Raw genomic sequence first — 14270 nt, 5'->3', positions numbered from 1 at the left:
TATATGGATACTTAGGGCAGCTTGCTATTGGATAAGTATGCTGGGGAAAAGGATGTATAAAAGCCTGTGTAACTTCCTGCTCTGTGTGCAGGATTTGAGATTCTATTCTCCCTGTACCTTTTTGCAGCTGCAAATAAACTTTTCTGCTTCTCCACCCCATTGTGATTATTGGGTGTAGCACACCCCACCCTCACTTCCCCCACATGCACACCCTCCCCCCATCATGCACACACCTGTCTTCTCCACCAGCTCTCTTTGCTCCATCAATTTTAATGGCAAAGATTCATACCTAGTTTCAGATACCGGTCAGCTTAAACATTTTACTTTTTGATCCTTGAACATTGCCTGTTGCTTGGGTTAGTTTCAAGAGTCCTTCTAGTGTATCTATTGTTATTTACAAAGCTCTCATCAGGGTGGTTCCACACCTGAGCATTAAACAAGTAGCATACCAAAGGGGAGTCAGTAAAGTCTTCAATTTTGTGACTGATTTAATGGGGTCTTAAGAAGGGTGAAAGAGTTAAATACTTCAAAAATGACCTGTAGAAGAGCTCTGTGTAAGCTCTTAAGCAGGTCTCTTGCCCCAACAGACATTGGTCCAATAAAACATGTTACCTCACCCACCTCATCGCTTCAAAAATGAGCCTTTTAAAGTCAATCTCAAAAGCTACTTAAAATTTGACAATTTTCAGATAAATTTCTACTATTCAGTTAGGAATAACCCTATAAATCTCAAAGCGTGAGTTCTTTTCATTATACTTCTGTGATGAGGGTCAAAGGTAAACATAAAATAGCCTTTTCTGAACATCTGGTTGCAATCTTACCTTTGGAGCAACTGTTGCTTTTGTCATTTTTTCCCTGTAACTTAGAGAGGTGCTCAAGTAATAGGGCTTTTCTATTGCACAACTGGTGTGATGAACAAGAGCTGCAGCAAGAGGTTCTGTGGAGCCCATGTGCATCATATGTCTACTTTGCAAAATGTAATGCCTCTAATCTAGTGGTACTCCACTACTGAGTAGCGCATACCAGTGATGTGTACAGTTATGTCTCCTGCTCATGGTTGAGCCATGGAACATACTAAACTAAAAGAGGTGATCCTTCAGCTTAATCTCATAAGTGCGTGCGACTTTTGGTGATCAAGGTCTCCCACTGGCAACCTGTATTGGGTGCATTACAGAGAGGTGGCCTGTACAGCCTCTAATCATTTGAACTGACCTTCTCTATTCTGCTACATTCTTGCTAAGAGCTGGCCAGAACTTATTGTAATATTTTAGATGAGGTCATAACACTTATATAATAAAGGGTGTCATACTTCCAGCCCCAGCCCCAGCCCGCTCCGCTTCCCTTGCCCCGGTCGCAGCCATGTCGCTTCGGTTGGGGAAAGGAGTTCCCCCGGCTCTCACCGGCGGCGGGAAGCGGAGCGCCGGGGCTGGCGGAGTAGAGAGGGCTGGGGCCGGGCTGCTCCGCTTCCCGCTACTGCCGGTGAGTGCGGGGTCGGGGGGGAAGAAATCCCTCCCCCCAAGCCCTCTCCGCCTAGGGACACGGCTGGGGCCAGGGAAGCGGAGCGGCTGCTCCCGGCCCCCCGCTAATCACCCGGGCCACTCTGGGCCTAGGGGGCCCGCAGAAGTGCCCCCCCAGTTCCTGCCTCCCAGACCCTGTGTGGGGGAGGGGGAAGCCTGGGGCCCCACACAGCCCCCGCCCCCCCGGTAGGATACCCAAATGGCTAGGGACGCCCTGCATCTTAGAGGGTTACTTTCCAGCACACACAGCCTGTAGAAGGCAGAGGGCTCTGAGTTCTAGTTCTTCTACTGACTGCTCTTAGCATTTGTGCACTCCAGTGCTTCTTAAGCAAGGTCTTGCTCCCTCAGCCTTAAGTGAAACTCATTAAATAGTAATGAGTGTAAGAACTTGCACAAGGTCAGTTCAGGAACAGAAATACATGTTCCACAGTGACCGTTGCAGATCTCCAACATTCTGCCACACTCCCTTTCAGTGCAGTTGTACCAAACTGTTTGGTGGTGCTTCTCCAGACACTACAGCACACCACCTTTGCAGGAAAAGAACCCAGTACTCCTGGTGCGCAACATTCCAGTGCTATCTCAAAAAACTGAGAATCCCACTGGTAAAGTATGTCCCCCTACAGGCTGGTTCACACTGCAAACAAACTGTTTCCACCAATGTTGTAGCTGAAGTGGAAGAAAGTCTATGCATCAGAGCTGGAAGGCGTAAGTTCAACCCCTGCTAGTGCCTCCATGGGAAAAAGTGATTATGGGGGAGCAGTAGCAACCCCTGTCTTAAGGGTGCCTGACACTTTGTATGAAAGTGGACAAGAACTGTTTTGCAGCAGCACTGAGAGGTCTGACAGGGAGAGATGCATTTTTCGGTCCCCATGAACATCCATTTAGATTTGGAACACTTCTACACTGTTGAAGATCATAACTTCCCATCCACAGTTGACACAACAGTTTTCTGCCACAATACTAAAACCCCTCAACTTTGTCGGTCATTCTGTACGTATGCCACACAGAGCTCACATTCCAGATGGGACACAGACAAAAGGACCGATGATCCTGCTGCTTCCTCATTAAAATAGCTTTTAAACAGCCTTGGGGAACATGCAGCACACAGAGGCAAGAGCAGTAATCTTATGTTTACTGATTGGTGGTAAGCAAGTATCCTTTCCAACTGTTACAGCTCATATACCACTGAGCATTAACCAAGCAGGGAACAGAACCCAGGTCTTTGAATACAGAAAACCCAAATTTCCCCCAGTGAGCTACAGTGCCTCTCAGAAAGGACAGCCCATGTCTTTCTTCTTAGCTACAGAGTCAGTAAAATGGGCTACTCATGCTTACATAACACACTGAAACAGTAAATTTATGCATCCTCCTCTAGTGGATGGTTTCACATAAGAACATCCTCCTTCTCCCAGCCAGCATAGTTACCCTGGTAGTCCAAAGGACAGACATCTGTACTGACAGGTGGAGCTCCAAACCAGCATGATAGGTGTGGAGGGAGTTAGTGTTGCACATAGTGGAATATATTTTTTTTTTTAACTTTTTCACTGTAAGAAAAGCCAAGAAGTTAAATTGAAAAGCTGCATTAAAAGAACATTAAGGTTGTAAAGTCAATCACTCAAGTTAGGAAATGCTCACCTAATGCTGCTAATGATCTATAGCACTTTTCACCTGTCGAATGCCAGTTTGAATCTAGCCCAGTTCAGTAGGAATTACAAAGTGTTCTCCTCAACTGACTGTTCAGTGGCCTTAGATGAAGTGCGTGTGTTAGGGCCAGGCAAGTTCCTGTCGCATAGACTCACCACCACTCTCCCATTAGCAGAGAGGCCAAGCACTTCATGAGCCATGAAGACGACAGGACTCCAGTTACCCATAGGGTAAGTCCTCTCCTATACCCTACCCAGGGGTAGCGGGACAAGGCACACTGGCAGGGGTCACAGGTGTTGGAAGCTTGCCCTACAGACAGGGGACTTCATCTACCAGGCCTGTCAAGGCAACACATCCTTTCATCACCGCTAGCACCACACTTTTTAAAGGAGAAGTTTTTGCTTATACACAAACAAATCAGTTCATTAAATACTTTTCATGGAGCATCACACCTCAGGAGAGGCTCAAAGTTTGGCCACTGAGTCACCACACCTTGATTCTGCTCTGCCTCAACCACATTATTTCCCACCTCTGCAGTTACTCACAGTACATGCCTCCAACTCACGTCTACAGGATGCCTGCAGCCAAGGCTCCTCCGAAACAGCTGAACCTATTATAAAGCCTCCCCTCTCTCCCTCCCAGGAAAGAGCAGCCTTCACTTCCTTTAAGTCAGCTGTGTTAATGATCCAGCAGCAAGGCAGCTTTAATTCAATTAACCCCTTCTTAGGCAGCTTCCAACTAGCCCCTGCTTATGGGGAAGAGGGCGATGTCAAGCAACACTGACAAACTCTGACAGGCTTTTGATCTCATTTTCTCAGTGTCTTTATTGCCTTTTCAGTTGCCTTGGTCAGGTTAAGCCCTTGAGAAGTGTGCATTGACCTTTGACTCTGACCAAGCCAACTGAAAATTCAGCAACTGAAGGACTGAAATAAGAGGCCAAAATCATCCAGAAAAAATACGGACAACTGTAATGAACACAAGGTAAAAACTCAGGAACAGACATTGCTCAGCATCTCTGGGCACAAAGATTCTTTCCCTCATGCAGGACTCCGCTCTGGATTTTCTCCACTTCGCTCCTATCCTCTCCACAGCCAGCCCCAGAAGTTCAAACGCCAGGAGTCAGATCCCCCACTAACCACAAGATTGGCCCCCAAAGCAGGAGATGGATTTAAAAAGATGGATGTGTGGTCTTGGGTCTGTCTTTTCATTTTTGAACCCCTCCTGTCCTCCCCCAGAGAGAGAGAGTGTGTGATAGTTACCATGATGCCTGCTCTCCCCAACACACAGAGTTGGGGACTCTGCCCCCTGCAGAGGCTCTCACTGCTGCTCCGTGGGGCAGCACTTCCAGCTTCTCCCCAAACCCCAACATTCTAACTCATTAATTCTGAGTCCTGCCCCCCCAGCCCACATCTGCACCTGCTGCAGCTCCATGTTCTTCATCTAGGATGACCAGATAGCAAGTGTGAAAAATCAGGACAGAGGTGGGATGGGATCTTTTTGGGATCTACCTCTCCTTTTTATAGTCCACATATCTATTCAGGGGACACCATCATAGGGCCTAATCACATCAGCCACACTATCAGAGGCTCGTTCACCTGCACATCCACCAATGTGATATATGCCATCATGTGCCAGCAATGCCCCTCTGCCATGTACATTGGCCAAACTGGACAGTCTCTATGTAAAAGAATAAATGGACACAAATCAGACATCAAGAATTATAACATTCAAAAACCAATCCGAGAACACTTCAGTCTCTCTGGTCACTCGATTACAGACCTAAAAGTGGCAATGCTTCAACAAAAAAACTTCAAAAACAGACTCCAACGAGAGACTGCTGAATTGGAATTAGTTTGCAAACTGGATACAATTAACTTAAGCTTGAATAAAGACTGGGAGTAGATGGGTCATTACACAAAGTAAATCTATTTCCCCATGTTTATTCCCACCCCGCTGTTCCTCAGACATTCTTGTCAACTGCTGGAAATGGCCCACCTTGATTATCACTACAAAAGGTGTCCCCTGCTCTCCTGCTGGTAATAGCTCACCTTAAGTGATCAGTCTTGTTACAGTGTGTATGGTAACACCCATTGTTTCATGTTCTTTGTGTATATAAAATCTCCCCACTGTATTTTCCACTGAATGCATCCGATGAAGTGAGCTGTAGCTCACAAAAGCTTATGCTCAAATAAATTTGTTAGTCTCTAAGGTGCCACAAGTCCTCCTTTTCTTTTTGCGGATACAGACTAACATGGCTGCTACTCTAAATCCCTCCTTTGAGAAGCATCTCCAGCTGGGACCATGGTGACAGGGAGACTGTGTAGATGGGAACTCCATGCTGTTTCCTTGCTAATATGTAGATTTTTCTAATATGTCCCTTTTCCTGCCAATGAATAGCCACTTAGCAGGTGATGGCCCATTTGAACTTGTTTAACCTGTCTGAGTTGTCAGCTTACCCTTGTCTCTGAGGAAGTGGTTTGGCCACCCCCAGGACTTGGAACATGTTTTAGTAACACCATGCAGTGGAATCTCATAACTTTACATACAACGGTGCCACACATATTTTACCAGGACAATAATCATAATCAAATTATGAGTTTTCAAATGATACCTCCCAAGGAAAACCTTGTACAAAGATTATTACAACAGTGTGCAAAGGGTAAATGTAGGGGTACAGACTGTCACAATGCCTTTATGGGATTAGGATGTAGGTTTGTTGAAAGATGGGAGTTTAGGCTGACCATATTCATATTCATTATATGGTGATGATGTCCACAAATCCATTTAGCATAGCTTTGTTATAAAGAATAAGTATTCTTATAGTAGGAGAATTTTGTGAGACAAGTTATTCCAAAATTTGAGAATATAGGAAAAGAGGTAATGGCTTTCTGCTTCTTCCTAAATACTGGATTTGGCACAGAAAAATGCAAACATTTCATAGCTTGTGTATTAGAATGACTGTTGCCCATTATGTGACTAAAGAGCGACACTTCTGTAGGTAAAAAGAAAAGGAGGACTTGTGGCACCTTAGAGACTAACCAATTTATTTGAGCATGAGCTTTCGTGAGCTACAGCTCACTTCATCAGATGCATACCGTGGAAGCTGCAGCAGACTTTATATACACACAGAGAATATGAAACAATACCTCCTCCCACCCCACTGTCCTGCTGGTAATAGCTTATCTAAAGTGATCATCAGGTTGGGCCATTTCCAGCACAAATCCAGGTTTTCTCGCCCTCCACCCCCACACACAAATTCACTCTCCTGCTGGTGATAGCCCATCCAAAGTGACAACTCTTTACACAATGTGCATGATAATCAAGTTGGGCTATTTCCTGCACAAATCCAGGTTTTCTCACATCCCCCCCACCCCCATACACACACAAACTCACTCTCCTGCTGGTAATAGCTCATCCAAACTGACCACTCTCCAAGTTTAAATCCAAGTTAAACCAGAACATCTGCAAAGCAGAAAATCCCTTATCCATGACAGTACTGTTCCTGTGGCAGCACAGTTCACTTTGTGTCACTGTCATGACAGGCTGTATTGGCTAACTGGAATTCTTGCAATGAGATTGGATTGCTTTCTTCATCTGGAGTGCTGCTGCCCTGGCATAGGCACATGGAAAGGGATTGACCGCATTCATGTAAAAGAGGTGCAAAAGGGGTGCAGGGAGGAGTGTGGGAGGGGCCTCAGGGCAGGGGGTGCAGGAGGGATCCGGGGTAAGGCAGGGGGCTCAGGGCAGAGGGTACGGGGCGCAGGAGGGGTGCATCGGTGGTTGGGGTACGGGGTGCAGGAGGGATTCGGAGTGCGGGCTCCAGCCTGGCGCTGCTTACCTGGAGCGGCTCCAGGGTAGCACTCTACCACGAATGTACATATTATGGCCCCCAAAGTCCCATTAAACTTCTCTACTAGGCCATTTGTTTGATGGTGGTAAGGAGTAGCAACCGAGTGGTTTATCCCATGAGCTTCCCAAAAATGTTTTATGATCCCTACCAGGAAGTTAGTTCCCGAATCCCTAAGGATGTTGGAGGGCCGACCTACCCTGATGTCTGCCAATGCCTGGCTCACACTTTTAGCCCTGGTGTTGCTTAGAGCTACTGCTTTTGGCCACTGGGTGGCAAAATCCATGAAAGTCAGTCTGTACAGCTTTTTTCTGGGTTTCTTAGGAAAAGGACCCAGAATATCCACAACTACACACTGAAATGGAACCTCAGTTATGGGGATTGGCTGGAGAGGGGCCTTGACCTGGTCTTGGGGCCTTCCCACCCTCTGGCACACCTTACAAGACCAGACATAGGTAGAAATGTCCTTACCCATTCCCTCCCAGTGAAATGACTTCCCCAAACGGCCTTTGTTCCTGTTCACCCCAGCATGGCAACTAGGGTGATTGCGGGCTAAGCTCAAGAGCTTTTTCCTATACTTAGTTGGAACTAGCAACCATCTCTGAGGATGCCAGTCCTCTTTGTGCCCACCAGAAAGGGCTTTCTTATATAAAAGTCCTCCTTCTACAACAAACCTGGATCTATTGGAAGAGGTAAGAGGCGGTAGGTCGCTCCATGCCGCCGTCCAAGCTCCTTTGAGGCTTTTGTCCACTTCCTGCTCAGCCTGGAACTGCTCCCTTGATGCTGGAGATGTTAGTTCCTCGCTGGGTTGTGGACTTGGTCTTGGTCCCACTGGAAGCGATGCAGGTGATGGAGTTGTCTCAGTTGATTGTGAACTGCTCTCCGCTGGTGCACTGGGGGGTATTTCAGGCTCCGGTTGAGCTTCTTGCATCAGTTTTGCTGCTGCTGCAGATGCAGGGTCAGTGGCACCCTTTGGTGCTGACTCCCCTGACTCTGGTGGGGTTGCAAGCACGAGCTCTGGTGCTGACTGCTCCACCAGTTCCAATCCTTGGGAAGATTCTGGCTGGGTTCCAGGAACTGGATCTACAACTGCAGCCATAGACTTTGGTCTGGGGTTTGGTTTCACCACCTCTGACTGGGTCCCTGTAGGAGGCTCAGGAATGGGGTTATGTGTGGAGGCCTGTTAAGCCTGGCTGCAGGTGACCATCCCCACCCTGTTAGCCTTACATGGTTGGCTAAGTCTTCTCCCATCAGCATAGGAATGGGATAATTGTCATAGACTGCAAAAGTCCATATTCCTGAACTGGACAGGCAACTTGGCTGTAGGCAAGTTAAAAGAGTTGGCGTTAAAGGGTTTCACCGTCAATTAGGCCTCTGGGTCGATGAATTTGGGGTCCACCAGGGATTGGTGGATAGCTGACACCTGTGCTTCAGTGTCTCTCCATGCAGTAATCTTCCTTCCGCCCACACTCACAGTTTCCTTTTGCTTTGGGGGTATTTGAGAGGCACCTGGGCCTGAAGGTTCTCGGTGGGACTTCGGGGTGATGAGCTGCAGTCAGCTGGTGCTCTTGGGGCAGTTGGCCTTCACATGCCTCAGCTTATTACACTTGAAGCATTGCCCAGCTGACTGTGGGTTGGAGCGAGATTGGTGGTTGGAGAGTTGGGTGGTGGAACGAGAGGGCATCTGGGGTTCCCTGGCTCTGTGGAGGGCTCCTCCTTGTGAGGTGGGGCCTTGGGCTGACTCCGATGGTGGGGTGTCATCTCAGATTGCCCCTTCTAGTATCCCCACCAACTGCTACTAGCTTTCTTCTTCCCCACCACCTCCACCCATTTGGCTCCAATCTCCCTCACCTCGATTACACTTTTGGGCTTCCCATCTAGGATATACTTTTCTATTTCCTCAGGAACACCACTAAGAACTGCTCCATTTGTATGAGGAGAGACATATCTTCCAGAGACTTAACCTTTGCTCCTGATATCCAGGCATCTCAATTTTTTACAGTGTGGTAGGCATGTCAGGAAAATGCCACTTCTGGTTTCCACCTTAGGGCTGTGAACCGCCGACAGGCATGCTCGGGTGTTAGCCCCATCCTAATTCTGGCCTTGTGTTTAAAAAGTTTGTACTCGTTCATGTGTTCTTTAGGCACTTCAGCTGCCACCTCTGGTAAGGGTCCACTGAGCTGTGGCTTCAGCTCCACCATATATATATATATATATATATATATATATATATATATATATATAGGTCTCTAGGGATGTTGTACCCAAGGCAGGCCCTTTCAAAATTTTCTAAGAAGACCTCTGTATCATCGCCAACCTTGTAGGTGGGGAATTTTTTTGAATGGAGAGCGATACCTAGAGAAGGACTGTTAGGGCTACCTGATTGATCCAGCGTAGCCTTTTCCAGCTCTAAGCGCTTCAGCTCAAGTTCCAAGTGCTTCGTGTCCAAGCGCTTCTCCTGCGCTTCTGCCTCCAAGCGCTTCATCTCGAGGAAAAAATTCCTTTCTCCCGCACTGAGAACTCGTCCTGGGTTAAGGACATCCCTCCATCCTGGCACCGGGATCTCAGTTGGAGGAGGGATGACCCTTCCCTCCTGGGAAGTCCCCATTCCCCCATCCCCTCCCTGCATTTCTGTCATGGAGCTGGATGTCTGGGCTTGATCTGTGTCTGTTTTCTCCTACTGTTCTTGTAAACTGCTGGAAATGGCCCACCTTGATTATAACTACAAAAGGTGTCGTCCCCCCCACTCTCCTGCTGGTAATAGCTCACCTTAAGTGATCAGTCTTGTTACAGTGTGTATGGTAACACCCATTGTTTCATGTTCTCTGTGTATATAAAATTTCCCCACTGTATTTTCCACTGAATGCATCTGATGAAGTGAGCTGTAGCTCACAAAAGCTTATGCTCAAATAAATTTGTCTCTAAGTACTTTGTGCCACAAGTACTCCTGTTCTTTTTGCGGATACAGACTAACATGGCTGCTACTCTGAAACCTGTCTTCTCTGTGGTGTGCCGCTTTGGGAAGACTGATTTCTCGAGGGTTTCGGTGCCCGGCCACAACCTCATGCACAGGGTTGCCCTACTCTAGCCTAGCTATTTTGTTGCCACAAAGCTAGAAAAAAAATAAACTGCTTGTTGGACTTCCTGGCTTGGCAGTTTGAACCCTTTGCGTGCCTGTTTTCCATCAGGCAGGCAGGCAGGCAAAAAAGAAAGAAAGAAAGAGAGAAACCTTCTTGCCTTTGCAGACTGCCAAAAGGAAAAATGTGTCCTTTTAAAATCCTGAGGTCTGTGCTTCTGGTTCAAAATGATCCCACCACACTGCCACGATGTCAAGGCTCATTCCCCACGCTGGCACTTCGAGTGCAAAAGGTGGGGGCCTGCAAGGATTCTAGAAATTAATACTGGCCACTCCAGGCTGGTAATAAACTCCCAAGGTTACAGCTTTTCTGTGACCTTGGATGGGTAGATGCTGCTGTGATGTTGCACTCCATATGATTTTATGAAAATATGCTAAGGATTGTGAATATAATGTAACTGGAATATGCTTCATGCAGAAGGTCTCTTGTAAGGTATCATTACAAATCTTATAATCTACTGAGTGTGTTCATCCTATTTGAATAAATGTATCATTCTTGTATCTGAAACTAGAAATATGAACTATAACTCATAATGGTAATTATGCAAAGTGTGGGCCATTAATGGTGGTTTGGAACCTTGATGGCCCAAATTAACCAGGACAATTGACTGTAGATGGCTCTATTAACTTGCAAGCCTTCCTGTGAGTTAGGCCAGGAAGAATGAAGGCTTGGGGTCTCACAGGACATGTGACCATGTCACCTGGTACTGAAATCCATCTTAAACCTGGTGCTTTTCCATTTAGAAGATGGGGTAGCGACTCAGAGAGACAAAAGATTCCCACCTTGTGCCAAAGCTATAAAAGGGGTGGAACAGAACAAAGGGGGTTCCAGTTATGAGAAATCCCCTAGCTACCACCTGAGCTGGAACAAGGACTGTACCAGGGGAAAGGATTGGGCCAGACTAGGAAGGAGTCTAGTCTGTGAAAGAAGCTTATTGGAACATCTCTGAGGGTGAGATTTCATCTGTAATCAGTTTCTTAATGTATTAGGCATAGACTTGCATGTTTTGTTTTATTTTGCTTGGTAACTTACTTTGTTCTGTCTGTTATTACTTGAAACCACTTAAATCTGACCTTTTATACTTAATAAAATCACTCTTGCTTATTAATTAACCCAGAGTGAGTAATTACTACCTGGGGAAGCAAACAGCTGTGCATATCTCTATTAGTGTTATAGAGGGTGCACAATTTATGAGTTTACCCTGTATAAGCTTTATACAGAGTAAAACGGATTTATTTGGGGTTTGGATACCACTAGGAACTGGGTATCTGGGTGCTGGAGACAGGAGCACTTCTTAATCTGTTTTCAGTTAAGTCTGCAGCTTTGGGGATTTGGTTCAGACCTGGCTCTGTGTTTGCAGCAGGCTAGTGTGTCTGGCTCAGCAAAGCAGGGTTCTGAAGTCCCAAGCTGGCAGGGAAAATGGGCTCAGAGGTAGTCTCAGTGCTATCAGATGACAGTCCCAAGGTGGTCTCTGTGACTGAACCTGTCACAGCTGCCACCACCCAAGTGCAATCCCCCCTCCCTTTTGAGAAACCAGGAAGGAGCACTTGGGAATTCCTTCCTGTGAGGTACCCTCAAGTCCTTTCACCCCCTCTCCAGGGAAGAGCTGAGAAAGAAAACAAAGGAAATCAGCTGTTGCCACCAGCTAATTAAACAGCATATGCACAAACCTCTTAGGATCCAAAAACCCAATCCTGTTCTTAAAAAAGGTAAATTTTATTAAAAACAAAAAGAAAGAAAATACATCTGGAACTTAGGCTAGTGTTAGATTTAAAAACAGCAAATATAATAATTAAGCATCAAGAATGGTTTTCTTGAGGTCCAGCTTAAAGGTTACAAGCAAAACAAAAGCACCTGGGGTTAGCACAGAGGACTCCACAAGCCATAAAGAAATAAAAGAGATAAACCTAATCATATCTTCCTAGACATTTCCTGATCTACTTACATATCTGGGGTTCAAATGAGTAGTTCTAGGTATGATCTGATAGTTTTCCATACCTGGCTCAAAGCTCTTACAGCATAGTCCCAGCCCTGTCTCTGCTCTGTCCCCTCTCTCCGGAGAACAACTACAGAAAAAGGGAAAGTTTTTTCCCAATTTTAAAAAGTTCTAGCCCTCCCATTGGCTCTTTTGGTCAGGTGCCCACTCCCTTCCTTTTTGCCTATGGGCTTTTTTAACCCTTTACAGGTAAAGGAAGTAGAGAACAGCTACCAACAGGGATTTTATAACTAACTGGCTGGCTCAGTGTCCATAAAAGGGAGCTACCCTCTCTTTCATTTATCAGAGCTGGGCTGCAGGAATCATAGGACTGTAGAGCTGGAAGGGACCATCTATGCTGAATTCAGATCCACTCTTCCATTTGTCATTGTTTTGAATTCAAATTCTATCCTCCAAAGTGCGGGCAGCCCCTCCCAGCTTGGTATCCTCTGCAAATTTTATAAGCATGTTTTCCACTCCGTTATCAAAGTCATTAATGAAAATATTGACTAGTACCAAACCCAAGACTGACCCCTGCAGACAGGGCTGCCAGATCCATGAGTGTTGCCTGCTGCAGGCTGCAACACAGACTGAATTCTGTAAGTGTCCTCCCTTGCTCAGAATTCTGTGCTTTGGGTCTCTCTCCTGGCTGCAAAGTGTGTGCACAGGAGGGTCAGCCCACTAGAAGGGACACAGCCTCACAGCAGGGGAGGCTGGTCTCAGGCTGCTAAGAGATTGGGGTGGGGATAAGCATGCTATAGGGCAGGGGTGGGCAAACTACAGCCCGCAGGATGGATCTGGCCTGTCAGGGCTTTGGGCAACTGGGCAACACAGTATGGGGAGGAGGTGAGCAGCCCTCAGTGGTGAAAGAACAGGTTAAGGACTATTTAGAAAAGCTGGACATGCACAAGTCCATGGGTCCAGATCTTTTGCATGCAAGGATGCTGAGGGAGTTGGCTGATGTGATTGCAGAGCCATTGGCCATTATCTTTGAAAATTTGTGGCAATCAGGGGAGGTCCCAGATGATTGGAATAAGGCAAATATAGTGCCCATATTTTAAAAAGAGAAGAAAGAGAACCTGGGGAACTACAGACCGGTCAGCCTCACTTCAGTCCCTAGCAAAATCATGGAGCAGGTCCTCAAGGAATCCATTTTGAAGCACTTGGAGGAGAGGAAGGTGATCAAGAACAGTCAACATGGAATCACCAAGGGCATGTCATGCCTGACCAACATGATTGCCTTCTATGATGAGATAACGGGCTCTGTGGATATGGGGAAAGCAGTGGATGTGATATATCTTGACTTTAGCAAAGCTTTTGATACGGTCTTCCACAGTATTCTTGCCATTAAGTTAAAGAAGTATGGCTTGGATGAATGGACTATAAGGTGGATAGAAATCTGGCTAGATTGTTGGGCTCAACGGGTAGTGATCAATGGCTCAATGTCTAGTTGGCAGCCAGTATCAAGCGGAGTGCCCCAGGGTTCGGTCCTGGGGCCGGTTTTGTTCAACGTCTTTATTAATGATCTGGATAATGGGATGAATTGCACCTTCAGCAAGTTCACAGATGACACTAAGCTGGGGGGAGAGGTAGATACACTGGAGGGTAGGGATAAGGTCCAGAGTGACCTAGACAAATTGGAGGATTGGGCCAAAAGAAATCTGAATTCAACAAGGACAAGTGCAGAATTCTGCACTTAGGAAGGAAGAATCCCATGCACTGCTACAGGCTGGGGACCGACTGGCTAAGCAGAAGTTCTGCAGAAAAAGGACCTGGGGATTACAGTGGATGAGAAGCTGGATATGAGTCAGCAGCGTGCCCTTGCTACCAAAAGGCCAACGGCATATTGGACTGTATTAGTAGGAGCATTGCCAGCAGATCGAGGGAAATGACTATTCCCCTATATTCCGCACTGGTGAGGCCACACCTGGAGTATTGTGTCCAGTTTTGGTCCCCCCACTACAGAAGGGATGTGGACAAATTGGAGAGAGTCCAGTGGAGGGCAACAAAAATGATTAGGGGGCTGGGGCACATGACTTATGAGGAACTGGGGTTATTTAGTCTGCGGAAGAAAAGAGTGAGGGGGGATTTGATAGCAGCCTTCAACTACCTGAAGGGGGGTTCCAAAGAGGATGGAGCTCGGCTGTTCT

The sequence above is a fragment of the Lepidochelys kempii genome, chromosome 9, assembly GCF_965140265.1.
Source record: "Lepidochelys kempii isolate rLepKem1 chromosome 9, rLepKem1.hap2, whole genome shotgun sequence".
Classification (NCBI taxonomy): domain Eukaryota; kingdom Metazoa; phylum Chordata; order Testudines; family Cheloniidae; genus Lepidochelys; species Lepidochelys kempii.
This window is presented reverse-complemented; position numbering follows the sequence as displayed.